This window comes from Panulirus ornatus, chromosome 50, assembly GCF_036320965.1.
Source record: "Panulirus ornatus isolate Po-2019 chromosome 50, ASM3632096v1, whole genome shotgun sequence".
In the NCBI taxonomy this organism is placed as follows: Eukaryota; Metazoa; Arthropoda; class Malacostraca; order Decapoda; family Palinuridae; genus Panulirus; species Panulirus ornatus.
The window spans coordinates 15683437-15698228 of NC_092273.1; the positions used below are offsets into that span (position 1 = coordinate 15683437).

A 14792-nucleotide genomic window follows, 5' to 3' on the forward strand; every position below is an offset into this window, starting at 1 on the left:
AGGATCACAATTTTGCGCGTGATCAAGATATTCCTATGAGTCCACGGGGAAAATGAAACACGAAAAGTTCCCAAGTGCACTTTCGTGTAATAATCACATCATCAGGGGAGACACAAGAGAGAAATATAACAGTCAGTTGATATACATCCAAGAGACGAAGCTAGGACGTATACATACATATACATACAAACATACATATATACACATGTACATATCCATAGTTGCTGCCTTCATCCATTCACATTGCCACCCTGCCAGATATGAAATGGCGCCCCCGCTCCCCCAAGCGTGTGCGAGGTAGCAGCAGGAAAAGACAACAAAGGCCACATTCGCTCACATTCAGTCTCTAGCTCCTATGTGCAATGCACCGAAACCACATCTCCCTTTCCACATCCAGGCCCCACAAAGCTGTCGATGTTTTACCCTAAACGCTTCACATGCACTAGTTCAGTCCATTGACAGCATGTCGACCCCGTTATACCACATTGCTCCAATTCAATCTATTCCTTGCACGCCTTTCAACCCTCCTGTATGTTCAGGCCCCGATCACTCAAAATCGTTTTCACTCCATCCTTCCACCTCCTCCAAGCCTCACAACCATATAACATTGTTGGAACCCCTATTCCTTCAAACATACCCTTTTTGCTCTCCGAGATAACGTTCTCGCCATCGACACATTCTTCAACGTTCCCAGAACCTTCGCCCCTCACTCACCCTGTGATTCACTTCCCCTTCCATGGTTCCACCCGCTGCCAAATCCACTCACAGATGTCCAAAACACTTCACTTCCTCCAGTTTTCCTCCATTCAATCTAATTACGTCCCAATTAACTTGTCCCTCAACCGTACTGAACCTAACAATCTTGCTCTTTTTCACATTTATATAAACAGATTAATAAATATATTTATGTTTTATTATAATATATATATATATATATATATATATATATATATATATATATATATATATATATATATATATTTATCTATTTCATTATACTTTGTCGCTGTCTCCGGCGTTAGTGAGGTAGCGCAAGGACAGACGAAAGAATGGCCCAACCCATCCACATGTATATACATACACGCCTACACACGCACATATACATATATACACATGCACATATTCATACTTGTTGCTTTCAATCATTCGCGTCGCCATCCTGCCACATGAAATGGCACCCCCCCCCCCCCCCCCCCACGCGTGGGCACGAGGTAGCGCTTGTAAAAGACAACAAAGGACACATTACTATACTTAATTCTGTCTGCGTCAGCGAGGTAGCGCCAGAAAACAGACGAAGAATGGCCCATCCACTAACACACACACAAAGATATATATATATCTTTTTCTTTTTTCTTTCAAACTATTCGCCATTTCCCGCATTAGCAAGGTAGCGTTAAGAACAGAGGGCTGGGCCTCTGAGGGAATATCCTCACCTGGCCCCCTTCCCTGTTCCTTCTTTTGGAAAAAAAAAAAAAAAAAAAATCACAATTTTGCGCGTGATCAAGATATTCCTATGAGTCCACGGGGAAAATGAAACACGAAAAGTTCCCAAGTGCACTTTCATGCAATTATCACATCATCAAGGGAAGACACAAGAGAGAAATATAAGTCAGTTGATATACATTGAAGAGACGAAGCTAGGACACCATTTAGTTTACCAAATGTATATCATTTGGTTTACCAAATATATATATATATATATATATATTTTTTTTTTTTCATACTATTCGCTATTTCCCGCGATAGCGAGGTAGCGTTAAGAACAGAGGACTGGGCCTTTGAGGGAATATCCTCACCTGGACCTCTTCTCTGTTCCTTCTTTTGGAAAAAAAAAAAAAAAAAAAAAAAAAAAAAAAAAACGAGAGGGGAGGATTTCCAGCCCCCCGCTGGAAATATATATATATATATATATATATATATATATATATATATATATATATATATATATATATATATATATATATGTGACATTCATTTTTTTAAATTTCATTTCAAGATAGAAGGTTCAGTTTTCTAAATTATTTCTTACATTTTTCATATGTACACACACACACACACACACATATATATATATATATATATATATATATATATATATATATTTTTTTTTTTTATACCTCGTCGCTGTCTCCTGCGTTTGCGAGGTAGCGCAAGGAAACAGACGAAAGAAATGGCCCAACCCCCCCCATACACATGTACATACACACGTCCACACACGCAAATATACATACCTACACAGCTTTCCATGGTTTACCCCGGACGCTTCACATGCCTTGATTCAATCCACTGACAGCACGTCAACCCCTGTATACCACATCGCTCCAATTCACTCTATTCCTTGCCCTCCTTTCACCCTCCTGCATGTTCAGGCCCCGATCACACAAAATCCTTTTCACTCCATCTTTCCACCTCCAATTTGGTCTCCCTCTTCTCCTCGTTCCCTCCACCTCCGACACATATATCCTCTTGGCCAATCTTTCCTCACTCATTCTCTCCATGTGCCCAAACCACTTCAAAACACCCTCTTCTGCTCTCTCAACCACGCTCTTTTTATTTCCACACATCTCTCTTACCCTTACGTTACTTACTCGATCAAACCACCTCACACCACACATTGTCCTCAAACATCTCATTTCCAGCACATCCATCCTCCTGCGCACAACTCTATCCATAGCCCACGCCTCGCAACCATACAACATTGTTGGAACCACTATTCCTTCAAACATACCCATTTTTGCTTTCCGGGATAATGTTCTCGACTTCCACACATTTTTCAAGGCTCCCAAAATTTTCGCCCCCTCCCCCACCCTATGATCCACTTCCACTTCCATGGTTCCATCCACTGACAGATCCATATATATATATATATGTGTGTGTGTGTGTGTGTGTGTGTGTGTGTGTGTATATATGTGGGTGTATGTAAATATATATATATTATCCCTGGGGATAGGGGTGAGAAGGCGACTAGAGGGGACAGGAGCAGGGGGCAAGAAATCCTCCCTTCCTTTTATTTTTAACTTTCTAAAAAATGGGAAACAGAAGGAGTCACGCGGGGAGTGCTCATCCTCCTCGTAGACTCAGGTTGGGGTGTCTAAATGTGTGTGGATGTAACCAAGATGTGAAAAAAGGAGAGATAGGTAGTATGTTTGAGGAAAGGAACCTGGATGTTTTGGCTCTGAGTGAAACGAAGCTCAAGGGTAAAGGGGAAGAGTGGTTTGGGAATGTCTTGGGAGTAAAGTCAGGGGTTAGTGAGAGGACAAGAGCGAGGGAAGGAGTAGCACTACTCCTCAAACAGGAGTTGTGGGAGTATGTGATAGAATGTAAGAAAGTAAATTCTCGATTAATATGGGTAAAACTGGAAGTTGATGGAGAGAGATGGGTGACAATTGGTGCACATGCACCTGAGCATGAGAAAAAAGATCATGAGAGGCAAGTGTTTTGGGAGCAGCTGAATGAGTGTGTTAGTGGTTTTGATGCACGCGACTGGGTTATAGTGATGGGTGATTAGAATGCAAAGGTGAGTAATGTGGCAGTTGAGGGAATAATTGGTATACATGGGGTGTTCAGTGTTGTAAATGGAAATGGTGAAGAGCTTGTAGATTTATGTGCTGAAAAAGGACTGGTGATTGGGAATACCTGGTTCAAAAAGCGAGATATACATAAGTATACGTATGTAAGTAGGAAAGATGGCCAGAGAGCGTTATTTGATTACGTGTTAATTGACATGAGCGCGAAAGAGAGACTTTTGGATGTAAATGTGCTGAGAGGTGAAACTGGAGGGATGTCTGATCATTATCTTGTGGAGGCTAAGGTGAAGATTTGTATGGGTTTTCAGAAAAGAAGAGTGAATGTTGGGGTGAAGAGGGTGGTGAGAGTAAGTGAGCTTGGGAAGGAGACTTGTGTGAGGGAGTACCAGGAGAGACTGAGTACAGAATGGAAAAAGGTGAGAACAATGGAAGTAAGGGAAGTGGGGGAGGAATGGGATGTATTTAGGGAATCAGTGATGGATTGCGCAAAAGATGCTTGGCATGAGAAGCGTGGGAGGTGGGTTGATTAGAAAGGGTAGTGAGTGGTGGGATGAAGAAGTAAGATTATTAGTGAAAGAGAAGAGAGGCATTTGGACGATTTTTGCAGGGAAAAAATGCAATTGAGTGGGAGATGTATAAAAGAAAGAGACAGGAGGTCAAGAGAAAGGTGCAAGAGGTGAAAAAGAGGGCAAATGAGAGTTGGGGTGAGAGAGTATCATTAAATTTTAGGGAGAATAAAAAAGATGTTCTGGAAGGAGGTAAATAAAGTGAGTAAGACAAGGGAGCAAATGGGAACTTCAGTGAAGGGCGCAAATGGGGAGGTGATAACAAGTAGTGGTGATGTGAGAAGGAGATGGAGTGAGTATTTTGAAGGTTTGTTGAATGTGTTTGATGATAAGAGTGGCAGATATAGGGTGTCTTGGTCGAGGTGGTGTGCAAAGTGAGAGGGTTAGGGAAAATGATTTGGTAAACAGAGAAGAGGTAGTAAAGGCTTTGCGGAAGATGAAAGCCAGCAAGGCAGCAGGTTTGGATGGTATTGCAGTGGAATTTATTAAAAAAGGGGGTGACTGTATTGTTGACTGGTTGGTAAGGTTATTTAATGTATGTATGACTCATGGTGAGGTGCCTGAGGATTGGCAGAATGCGTGCATAGTGCCACTGTACAAAGGCAAAGGGGATAAGAGTGAGTGCTAAAATTACAGAGGTATAAGTTTGTTGAGTATTCCTGGTAAATTATATGGGAGGGTATTGACTGAGAGGGTGAAGGCATGTACAGAGCATCAGACTGGGGAAGAGCAGTGTGGTTTCAGAAGTGGTAGAGGATGTGTGGATCAGGTGTTTGTTTTGAAGAATGTATGTGAGAAATACTTAGAAAAGCAAATGGATTTGTATGTAGCATTTATGGATCTGGAGAAGGCATATGATAAGAGTTGATAGAGATGCTCTGTGGAAGGTATTAAGAATATATGGTGTGGGTGGCAAGTTGTTAGAAGCAGTGAAAAGTTTTTATCGAGGATGTAAGGCATGTGTACGTGTAGGAAGAGAGGAAAGTGATTGGTTCTCAGTGAATGTAGGTTTGCGGCAGGGGTGTGTGATGTCTCCATGGTTGTTTAATTTGTTCATGGATGGGGTTGTTAGGGAGGTGAATGCAAGAGTTTTGGAAAGAGGGGCAAGTATGAAGTCTGTTGGGGATGAGAGAGCTTGGGAAGTGAGTCAGTTGTTGTTCGCTGATGATACAGCGCTGGTGGCTGATTCATGTGAGAAACTGCAGAAGCTGGTGACTGAGTTTGGTAAAGTGTGTGAAAGAAGAAAGTTAAGAGTAAATGTGAATAAGAGCAAGGTTATTAGGTACAGTAGGGTTGAGGGTCAAGTCAATTGGGAGGTAAGTTTGAATGGAGAAAAACTGGAGGAAGTAAAGTGTTTTAGATATCTGGGAGTGGATCTGGCAGCGGATGGAACCATGAAAGCGGAAGTGAATCATAGGGTGGGGGAGGGGGCGAAAATCCTGGGAGCCTTGAAGAATGTGTGGAAGTCGAGAACATTATCTTGGAAAGCAAAAATGGGTATGTTTGAAGGAATAGTGGTTCCAACAATGTTGTATGGTTGCGAGGCGTGGGCTATGGATAGAGTTGTGCGCAGGAGGGTGGATGTGCTGGAAATGAGATGTTTGAGGACAATGTGTGGTGTGAGGTGGTGTGATCAAGTAAGTAACGTAAGGGTAAGAGAGATGTGTGGAAATAAAAAGAACGTGGTTGAGAGAGCAGAAGAGGGTGTTTTGAAATGGTTTGGGCACATGGAGAGAATGAGTGAGGAAAGATTGACCAAGAGGATATATGTGTTGGAGGTGGAGGGAACGAGGAGACATGGGAGACCAAATTGGAGGTGGAAAGATGGAGTGAAAGAGATTTTGTGTGATCGGGGCCTGAACATGCAGGAGGGTGAAAGGAGGGCAAGGAATAGAGTGAATTGGATCGATGTGGTATACCGGGAGACAGCGGAAAAAAAAAAAAAAGGGTGATATTGTGAAGGGCAGAGTAATGATGAAAACAGTAAAATTTTTCAGGGCACAGAAACAACAATGATCTAACTATCCATGGCACTTTAGCAATAAACATGGTAAGTCAGTGTTCTCTAGAAATACAAAGTCAGTATAACTCTGAGCTGACAGTAATAAATACTAGGAAAATCAGAGTTCTCCAGAAATACAAAGTCAGTATAACTCTGGGCTGACAGTAATATATGCTAGGAAAATCAGAGTTCTCTAAAGAAACAAAGCCGTCACAACTCTGGGCTAACAATAATACACACAAGGAAGTGTTGTGTAGATATACAAAGCCAGGACAACTCTGAGCAGAAAGTGTATATTTTTAACAAAATATAATCCATGCTCACATGGGATGTATGTGCAATATAATCTTCCATAAGACACTAGCTTAGCCTGAGTTTGATCTATAGAAAATTATCAAGTAAAAACAACCATGTAAAACAGATAACAGTCGTGGACAGGGGGATACGTTACTGACCACTACGAACAGTTTTTAAGTTAATTCAAAGGAAAATTTACCAAGAGGAAAAATGGGTTTAAATCATCTTAACTGGCAGTGGCTAGATATACCTTAAAGCACCATAGCCATATATAACTCTCTTAATAAAATCTACTTAGTTGAGAAACTGGTTTCCTGAAATGTTTTAGTTCTGAGGTTGAAATTAACTATATTTTTTAAGCAAAACTAGCATTTTAAACATTTGGCCAGCAAATTCCACTTCCTCAAACTGTTCTCCTGTTAATTCATAATTGTGAATCTGGAATTTTGGTAACAATATCTTAACATGTGAATCTGGTATTTTGGTAGCAATATTAAAGAGAGAAACCAAATCTATATGCTATATGAACAAGGGTTCATCAAAGTAAAATACATGTGAAATACTCTAAAACTGAAAAAAGTACTGTTGTATACTACTAGATGTAGCATCTAGTGCTACATCCAAAAGGAGGTCCCAAATCATTTGCACACCTTTCTGGGTCTGGTAATAAATACTGATTGCTTTGCTAGTATCACCAAAACACAAACATGATAGTCTAGAAGTACTGTAATAGTGCAATCAGAAAGGCAAGTTAATAAGCTGCACTGTTGTTCATCCATCTCAGTGCACCATTATGCACTGGTTTCTTCCTCCTCACAAAATAAGGCAAAGTTTAGGATACACAGATGAATATTAAAAGTGTTAAACACTGTAATAGAAAGTGATGTCACTGATACTACCATGCACTCAACATATACAGCCCTGCTTTCTTGTACAGGCCCCAACAATTATTCATAATACTGTGTATGTTTCAGATGTGGCAGCTTGACTTTACCCAACAGGAAGGCAGAGAAATGGACAAAGGTTTTAACATTCACTACAATAAGCCGGGATAACTGCCTGTACCAGGCAGAAAACACTATGAACATCTACTTCACATCAAAACCAGGTCATAATAGGGTGGGTTAATAGGGAAGTAATGAAAGCTAAGTTTTGAGATGTACATTAGTCAGTGGAAAGTGACTCATATAGCAGACAATAAAAGATTTCCATAGAAAGAAGCTTGTGGTTTACATTGTTACAAGACTTTAAGGCAAAAGTGCTAGATGATGGTACAGTAATGGTAATGGCATATACAATGATGAAAGAGTGAAGGAAAAGAGGCTGATGGTTTAGTAGGTTGTTTCCAGAAAGGAAATGGAGAGAAAATTGAAACTGGCCTTTACTTTTTCCAAATACCCTGAATGTGGAAAATATGAATAAAGTTGGAATGATTATCATCTTAGCAGCATCAAAGTTTGTGAGCTAAAAGAGGGTACAAAAGTAATAAAAGCTAATGTCATAACACTACAGGCATAAACCAGTAAGCCAGGGTTCCCTTCTTTATGACTAGTGTATACTGATAAAAGACTTCGATAAACAATAAAATAAAGATACAAATTATGCTTTTCTAGGTTTTTCATGATAATACAGTGCATCAGCAGATTACACTGTCAATAAAGCAAAACATGAATGGACATTTAGAAAAGCACTATAATTCTATGATGCAGATACTAATTCTGAGCTCTGCATGGTAACTGAGACTGGGTGTGAGATTTGGAAACAATACTAATCATCCAGGAAGGCCCACAACACACTTGGACCCATGAAGCCAGCAAGTTCCTTGACCATTATGTAAGTATTAAAGTATTTTCTACTAATTGCTGAATGCAAGATAAGGGCATTCTGTTCACATACATTGAGTGACAAAATGATGGCCCACTCAATTCGGTATCATCTCTTATGATCAACACTAGCTTATAATGCAGCATTTCTAATGTGGTTACTGTGGTTTAGCATTTCCTTGAGTAAGGACAGGCTGAATTCCAGTCCAAATCTGATTTTAGTTTCAAAAGAAAATATGATGTATCTGGAGTATTCACTATATCTGATGACTCTGAAATCAAAGGACCATGGTTCAAAGCCCTCATGGATTAGTCTGCTTATTTCTTACAAATGTTACTTCCAGATGTGGAAAATATCACAAATTATAATAGATATTTAACTCTAAACTCCAGTCCTAGGTTGAGATGTCTCTCATGGAACAGAGGTTTGATGTAGCTAAGTTGCAACATAAATCACACTATGAATAACCATATAAGCAAGTTCCATATTTTGTATGCACATGGTGTCAATCATCATTGAAATTACAAGGCTGTGCCTCATGACTTGTACTAGGTTTTTAACACAGGTATTTTTTAGTTTTTACAAGTTAACTGTAAGAAATAAATTATGAGTAGGTTAACAGTGTTTTTGGTATGCATGTTACCTCTCTTGCTTTTATAAAGCAGGCATGTACAGTAGTTCAAGATTCTCATGGGGTAATTCATAAAAATTTGGTTTTTACACAATGAACAAACATAAACGAGCCTCACTACCTCTTTTTCAAAACTAAAAGGGGCATAGCCATGTGGATCTCTTATGGTTTAAAGCACTGTCCTCACACAAAAAATGAAAATAATGTTATCAATACACAATCAAAAGACTCATTTTCTGGAGATCCTGCAGCTCTGAGGCTGCAATTCATAACAAACTCCTTTTGGCTGAAGAAGTCCTAAGTTACTTATTTCCATCCATTGCGGATGGTGACTTCTGCAGTCACTAGCAATCTGAGTCTGGTAAAACATAAGCAACATTTGGATATACTCTAGTTGAATCAGCAGGGATATTTTCTACCAGACTTCCTTCTCAAAATTTTAACAGATGTAGTATGATAAAACATATGCAACATTTGGATATACTCTAGTGGAATCCTCAGCGATATTTTTTTTTCAAATTTCCTGCTCAGTTTAACTTAATATGCATTCCATTGTGAAAAAAAAAACTGACTAGTAATGTTCATTTACAATATTTCAGCAATAAGATGAATGACTTAGGAGTACAATAAGGGCATGTTCCAAAATTGCTGCTCATGTTGGAGGCCTTAATATAGACCATACATCATCTCCTAAAATGTTATCATTTCATGCCAACATACAGTAAATACAAATAACTACTCAATATAGAGAGAAATATGGGATAATTACAACATGAAAAATATGGGACAATCAAGATCCAAAATATATAAATTTGTTTCCAAGTACCAGGAAACAAAGGTGATCAATCATATCACTGGAGTGACTCTGGGACAGCAACAAACAATTCCAGGATTATTTGATGTGAAGAAAGAGACTCTGATCACTAACCACTGACTCACCTAATCCACATATAATAATCAGAAATACATCCAGATGTAATTTCTTTGGTTATATCTTTGCTGGCTGGTGCACAAAGCACTTTTATAAATTCATATCAGTATCAATGATTTAAGTAATCAAGTCCTGAACATGCAGGAGGATGAAAGGTGTTCATAGGAGAGAGTGAACTGGAACGATGTGGCACACTAGGATTGATATGCTGTACATGGACAGCATGTGAAGTGCCTGTGGTGAACTAGTGAACCATGAAAAGGTCTGTGGGTCTGGTTGTGGATAGGGAACTGTGGTTTTGGTGCATTACACATGACAACTTGAGAAGGAATATGAGCAGATGCAGCCTTTCTTCATCTGTTTCAAGTGTTACCTCACTAATGTGGGAAGTGATCAAGTATGAAAAACAATCAAAATAAATCACTCTACTTCCACTGACACAATGGTGGAAAAGTCTACCTGAGGTTTGTTGCAACATGCCTATGACCTGGAATCACAAAGGAAATGCCACAGTGAGTTGCCACAGAATGTATTCCATGAATGATCCTACAAATCAAATTACAAGAAACTGCAAGTGCCTCCTGTGTTATGTTTTGATAACATGAATAAAGTATGAGCATATGAAATATCTATCATTGACAATGATACCAACATGAGCATGAGACCTGCACTCTGTGAGCAAAATTAATGTACTTTCAAGGCTACAGTCCCTTTACTTGAAAAGAATCAGAGAAAGACATTATCATTTGAATAAAATAAATCAAACAAATTAAGACTTTTTTACTTTATCAGAAAACTTTATTTTTGCAAGAAGATGCTCTTAATTGCTTAAAAAATGAATACATGGAGGCTACCAAGTTAGGGTGATCTTCATTAATACAGCGCTATTCATTTCAAAGCATGATCATCACAAACAAAGCATGTTATTCATTATGGATGACATCAACAGCTGTAGTATTTGATATTTTTTTCTAATTCACGATAAAACAATTATCTTTTAAATCTTCATCACCAATTTAAGGATTAAGGCAAGCAAATGACATTGTTAGTACATGCGTAACACTAAATTCAAAATCCTAATCTTTTTGGATATCCATTAGCAGGTACATCCTAGAAAAGTGTCCTATGACGAGCATTAATTTGTACATATTAACCCCACTGGCACTATTGTATCAAGACAAAATAAAAAGGCACAGTAGCCAGCCTAAAATCTTAGCAGAGCATATTTACACTAACAGATGTATCACATAATGCCATATATACATAGCACTGCACATGACAGCTAGAGGAGAGATGTGATTGGAAGTGGCCTTTCTTCATCTGTTCCTGGTACTACCTCACTAATGTAGGAAACAACAATCAAGAATGAAAGAAAGAAAAAAATATTTGTTGAAATGGTTTGGACATATTGAGAGAATGAGTGAGGAAAGACTGACAAACAGGATATATGTGTCAGAAAAGGGGGGAAGAAAGAGAACAGGAAGACAAAATTGGAGATGAAAAGATTGGGACTTGAACATGCAGGAGGGTGAGAGGCATGCACTGAAGAGAGTGAATTGGAATGATGTGGAATACTGGGATCAATGTGCTGTCAATGGAACCATGGAATGCTACCCGCTTCTTCAGTGAGGAAGCACTAGGAAAACCGACAAAAAGGCCACATCTGTTCACATTCAGTCTCTAGTTGTCATGTATAATGAACCGAAACCACAGCTCCCTATCCGCATCCAGGCCTCTCAGACCTTTCCATGGTTTACGTGCCATGGTCCATTCCAATGACAGCATGTCAACCCAGGTATACCATGTCATCCCAATTCACTCTACTCCTTGCACAACTCTCACCCTCCTGTATGTTCAGGGCCCCAATCGCTCAAAAGCTTTTTCTCTCCATCCTTCAACCTCCAATTTGGTCTGCTTCTCATTGTTCCCTCCACTTCTGACACATATATCCTCTTTATCAATCTTTCCTCACTAATCTGCTTCTCATTGTTCCCTCCACCTCTGACACATATATCCTCTTTATCAATCTTTCCTCACTCATTCTCTCCATATGCCCAAACCATTTCAACACACCCTCTTCTGCTCTCTCAACCACACACTTTTTATTTCTACACATCTCTCTTACCCTTTCATTACTTACTCGATCAAACCACCTCACACCACGTACTGTCCTCAAACATTTCATTTTCAACACATCCACCCTTAAAATACCATAGTCAATATACATTTCAAAGAATTAAAGCCACCCAAGGCAACTGTACCTTTTGAGGCAGGTACAGTATCCTTGTTGACAATAAAATGTATTCCAACCAGTGCATACAAAGGATGCCCTTAAACATGCTGAATAATGCTGATAATAACTATACCCTGTACCTGTACTTATAAAACACCAGTAAAGCTATGATAGGAATTAATTCTACTGGACTTAATGCAATCTTTATGAATCCTGATGGTGTCAATATGACTGAACACCACTAAGACCACCTGTACAAATTTATGACTGAAAATAAATTAATAACATATGATGATTTTCATTTTCTTTAATTACAGCCCTCTTTGAAAATGAAAGTGTCTAGGAATAAATCTCAATAAACATCTGGACTGGCAAATTCTCCAAGAGGAATCATATTCTCAACTTGTATCTTTACTTCCTAACCTTGACGAGCACCTTCATCCGTTTTTTTGCGTGGTAACTGCTCACCTATTCCTCCAAATGGAGGCAGCACGAGGAATGGATGGCCAAGCCCCTGCAAAAAATTTTTGCTTCACATCATCCCTTCTCCACTTCTGAGGAAGTTAAAATGGGGATGAGGATTTCCAGCCTCCACACCCCCACCCCTGCCCCTATCAAGTAAGTGCCTCCAATTTCACACATGGGATACATGCGTAGTAACTTTTCTCCCCTATGCTGAAGGCCACCAAGGATACCTTTACTTTCCTTCCTCATGAAACCTATTCTATGAAAGGAACCACAGCCACCAGGTAAGATCACAGTTATCAAGGTGTGTTGTGGAATTGTATAACTGTTTGTGTGAGGCTAGTGCAGGACAATTTAGGAATAAGTGTTTGGCATCTTCATAACAGAAGCTGCATCTTGGGCATGAAGCATAATGATTCTGTGTTCGTAAAGCTGTAGATTTAGGTGGTATCCACAACGGAAAGTGTAACTTGAATACATTTGAGGAGTGTGGTTTAAGAAGGCTGCATGGAGTTTAAGAATAAATATATACATTTTTCTTTTTTTTTGCTTTGTCGGTCTCCCGCGTTTGCGAGGTAGCGCAAGGAAACAGACGAAAGAAATGGCCCAACCCACCCCCATACACATGTATATACAATACGTCCACACACGCAAATATACATACCTACACAGCTTTCCATGGTTTACCCCAGACGCTTCACATGCCCTGATTCAATCCATTGACAGCACGTCAATCCCGGTATACCACATCGATCCAATTCACTCTATTCCTTGCATGCCTTTCACCCTCCTGCATGTTCAGGTTCCGATCACTCAAAATCTTTTTCACTCCATCTTTCCACCTCCAATTTGGTCTCCCACTTCTCGTTACCTCCACCTCTGACACATATATCCTCTTGGTCAATCTTTCCTCACTCATTCTCTCCATGTGACCAACCATTTCAAAACACCCTCTCCTGTTCTCTCAACCACGCTCTTTTTATTTCCACACATCTCTCTTACCCTTACGTTACTTACTCGATCAAACCACCTCACACCACACATTGTCCTCAAACATCTCATTTCCAGCACATCCACCCTCCTGCGCACAACTCTATCTAAACATGCTAGCACAGAAGAATGCAGTCATTTTAATATACAAAGGTAACAGTAATGCATTACTAAACTTGACTTTTACTAAGCAGGGCAGGCTATGTTAGATTAGGTTTTTGATGCATGTTAAATTTCATTTATTTTCAGTAATTTTACCCCAATTTCCCTCATCTTCAAATCCCTGCCAGCATCACTTACGACAACTAACATGACGTTCATCCATATCCATCCAGTAAATAACATTTGTAGTTCTCCTTAACTGGAACTTTATCTGAATCTAAAAACCCCTGCATATATCATGATATTTCTCTGATATCAGAGACTTCGACCATCCACGTGACGACAGGTACTTCTAACAATCCTAAAGAGCACTTAAAGGTGAGTATCCATTAAAAAAAAAAAGTTTTCACTAACAGAAGTCGTGCATGTGTCGCCTTGCTCTTCTGTGGTTAGTCTGATTAACGACATATGTGTAAACTACTCAACAATCATTCACTTACCTAATTACTGAGAGCTTGGGATGGGGGGGGGGGAGAAATTCGGTATATAACCTTCACGCCGAGGTAAGAAGAGGTAAACACCGTCCACTTGGTTATGTGGGACATTCGTTGGGGTTACGACTTCCTTCTGTAGCTCTGCAAGCACCTCCACAACCTCCTCTAACACTACTAGTTACACAAACACAAGGAAAATATTACACGAGCTTCTCGAATGAGCCCGCCAACTGGTTGTTTACATCCATCGTGCTGCCATCTATCGGACGGATGATCTACTGTTTACATTATTGATGCTGCCATCTATTGGGTCGATATCGAAGTCTTTGGTCAATACTACGTTAGCCACATAACCCTTATGCTGCCTTACGCATAGCACAGAACCGTTGTGCCAGATGATCCAAACAAGATAAACATCGTCCTCGCAGACCACAGACCACACATCCCTTGTCCTATCTTACCAAAGCCACAGCTGCCACACAACTCTCATCCCAACTGACCTCAGCCTAAGAAGAAAAAAAGAAAATTGTATAAATCGACTCTTATGTTGGTCCCAGCTAAACCAGGCCACGCAACCCTTTCCACCAGCTGATCCAAGTTACTCAACTCTTGTCTCAGCTGACCCAGGCTACACACTCCTCGACACAGCTGACACCAAACACATCCCATGTCCCAGCTGAACTTTAAGAAAAACAACCTTCGTCCCATCTCGACTCTGCTGACTCAAAAC

The 14792-nt window shown here is 39.8% G+C and overlaps 2 protein-coding genes across 2 annotated transcripts in view; one reads left to right on the top strand and one right to left on the bottom strand.

Annotated features, from left to right (window-relative positions):
- Window positions 1–14053, top strand: part of LOC139764645 (uncharacterized) — a 36626-nt gene extending 22573 nt beyond the window's left edge. Inside the window, exon 3 of the mRNA XM_071691504.1 lies at window positions 7367–14053. The gene's annotated coding sequence lies outside the window, so the exon portion shown is untranslated. The remainder of the gene's footprint in view (window positions 1–7366) is intronic.
- LOC139764643 (meiotic nuclear division protein 1 homolog) overlaps window positions 1–14325 on the bottom strand; it is a 71935-nt gene extending 57610 nt beyond the window's left edge. The window contains exon 1 of the mRNA XM_071691500.1: window positions 14069–14325. The gene's annotated coding sequence lies outside the window, so the exon portion shown is untranslated. The remainder of the gene's footprint in view (window positions 1–14068) is intronic.
- Window positions 14326–14792: the final 467 nt, after the last annotated feature.